We start from the raw sequence: 3,009 nt of genomic DNA, 5'->3' as shown, positions 1-3,009 counted from the left end.
TATGACAGAAAGGGCCTGAGCTTTGAAGTGAAACCGACAGGAACTGGAATCCTAATACTGATATCCATTAGCCTAGGCCACATATAACACAAGAATAAAAACATTACCCACCAACTTCCCGAAGTTTCAGATGTACCCAGGTCATTCTGTTATGGCCTTTTCTGTTGTTCCAGCAAATGAATCCATTGTTGTCTAAAGTTACAGCTGCTACCGCACATGCTAGCTCCATTTTATGTCCACGGGCACACTAGCTTCCTTCCAGGTCCACCTTTGCTGGTTGGTGGTTTGGATGCTAATGGCCCCCACAGGCTCATATGTTTGAATGCTTAGTCATCAGAGAGTGGCACTACTTGAGAAGGATTAGGAGGTGTGGCCTTATTGGAACAGGTGTGGTTTTGTTGGAGGGTTTCATACCCCACCTCCAGGTTCTCCCAGCATCCCTCAGTCCCTACCTAGTACAGAGCATGGCTGGCATACCCCACTCTCTATGCTGAACTTTCCAGCCCAGGGGTTGGGCTTCCTCTCAGCCAGAGGCTCTTCACTCTAAAACCAGGACATTTTGGTTCCCTCCCGCCCACCCCACCCCCCAACATGGGCTTGATCTTTCTTCCTCTCCCCACTTCTCTGTCTCCCTGCCTGCATGGTGACTTCCCTGGCTCCCATTCCTTGGGACTGGTGAACCTGCCCAAGAGCTGCCCCCAATAAAACTGCCTTTAGACTTTAATTTGACAGAGAAAACCTATCAGGAGTGTGTCACTGCGGGTGGACTTTGAGGACCTAAGCGCTCCCTCTCGCACTCCTTTCTACCACGCCCCCCACCCCTCACCCCCTCCTCCCCCTGCAGCTCTGCACTAGGCTCCAGCACCATGCCTCCCATGCTGGCTGCCATAATAGACCAAGCTTCTGAAACTGGAAGCGAGCCCCAACTAAATCCTTCCTCTATAGGAATTGCCATACTCATGTCTCCTCAGCGACAGTGACTAAGACACTAACACGTCCCTCTCCAGTCCCCATGTCCTTGTTCTACTTACCTGGTCACATTTCTGTGTGTGCACTTAAACACACTTCCTCGGACGAGCTATTCCTCAGGTGTCTGTTTAGGTTCTCAGGGATGAACACACTGGATGGAGGCTGCAGTTACCTGCAGTCCACTTGCTGGACCTCACCCTGCCTGAGACACTGTTCAGGTGACAAGACAGACTTCCTCGTTGGCCTTGTCTTTGCCCCTTTCCTCCAGGTGCCTAAATGTCAACACTGAAAGGTACCAGGAGGAAGGTAATACTAGCTGGGATGTCTGGCAACCTGGGAGACAAGAGGGCCAGCAGCCCTTAGAAGTTAAAGAGTTACCAGTTGAGGTCTGTACACTGCACTCAGGCTAACTACATGCATGCCCCCAAGACCATTTTTGCCATCCTTGCTATTCACTGTGCAACTGCTATGTGTTTCCTCTGTGCATTCACGTGTGTGCACATTTGTGTATGTGCACATGGCACACGGAAGCCAGAGTGTCTAGTGTCACCCACAAGCACTCTCACTTTTTTTAAAAAAAAAGACAGGATCAGTCACCGAACCTGGAGCATGCCAACTGAGGTCAGCTGGCCAGTCAGCAAGCTCTTCTCTGCCACCCAGTCACTGAGATCAGTGTGCTGGGGATGGAGTACCATCACTCCAGCCTCAAACCCTCCCAAGACATCTTGCTTCTGGCACCTATATCAAATGCCAGCAAGACTCCCTTTCCTACCCAGCCCGTTCTCTACTCACCGCCTGGTTGAGCCTCTTCACTCAAGAAGGTAAAGCCTCTATCACCTCCAACATTTACCCCAGCAAACTTGTTCCGAGATCCTTAACCTCAGTGCCCTTTAATTCACAAACAGGTCCAGCCTCCAGGCCCTGGATACTCACCTGTAACGCTTGGTGACATCTCCTCTCCATTAAGTTTCGCAAGCTGGCAACACACACACCACACCATAAAGCCTCTTTGTAGTTCCGGTTTGTGGCACCTATCTGCAGTTGCCAGCTAGTTCTTCAAACACAAACAGTGGTTTTAGTCACAACGGAGGGTGGGCACGCCAGACGGATGGGTTTCTTAAGAGGGCATCGCCACCAACATTAAGATTCCAGCACACAAGGATGTCCAGATGAACAAAGCAGGCTCATCTCCCCACAGCTGTCTTTCCTGGAGAACAGGGGCTGGGTTGCAGAGCTTTGCCAACAGGCAGCACCCAGCAACAATTAATGCTGGCAGGCTTAAGAATAGTTCTCGCTGAGGCAGGCTGCTAACTTCTGCCCATTTTTATGGCTCCTGGTGTTCCAGGGGAGTATACATGGACCTTGAGAAAATGGCAACTGCTCTGGAACGCATAGACTGGTGAGTGAGACTTCTGGTGAGATGTCAGGGCGATTTGATGCTTTTATTGGGAAGCTAACAGAGAGGGGGTACTGACTTGACCTCTCATTTAACCAAGATGAGGTTTCCCCTGTTGCCTTTGTTCTGGTAATAGCCCCTCAGTGGCCTCATACTTCCACACACGGGAGGAGGCTATGCTGTTATGTGTGCAGTCAACACAGCAAAGTCCTGTGTGTCCTTTCATATACCACCATGGATCCCAGCTTCCTTTGGGAGGGGCTGCAAATCAGCTATAGAAAAGGCAAGCAAAAGATATGGCCATGGATGCCTGCTGCTCCCCAAATGGCAAGCTAACAAACATGATGATCCCGAACCTATAAGGGGCACATTAGCCACTACTTCCTGGTCCAGGACACCCAGGCCTCAAAATGTCCTGTAGTGAAAGACACCTGCCTGCCACGCCCCTTCTCAGCCTAAGCATCAAGACTCATAAAAAACAGCTCTTCTTTAAGCAATTGCTAAGGCATCTTCACATGCAGAAGTGCCTGCTGTGTTCATATAAGGATCACTGACATCCTACCCTTACTCATCTGGCTCCCTGAGACCGTATGACCTTTGTAACACTCCTATTCCCAGCTGCATCATTTCCCTCCAAGCTTCCC

Source organism: Acomys russatus, chromosome 27 (genome assembly GCF_903995435.1).
Source record: "Acomys russatus chromosome 27, mAcoRus1.1, whole genome shotgun sequence".
NCBI classification, from domain to species: domain Eukaryota; kingdom Metazoa; phylum Chordata; class Mammalia; order Rodentia; family Muridae; genus Acomys; species Acomys russatus.
This window is presented reverse-complemented; position numbering follows the sequence as displayed.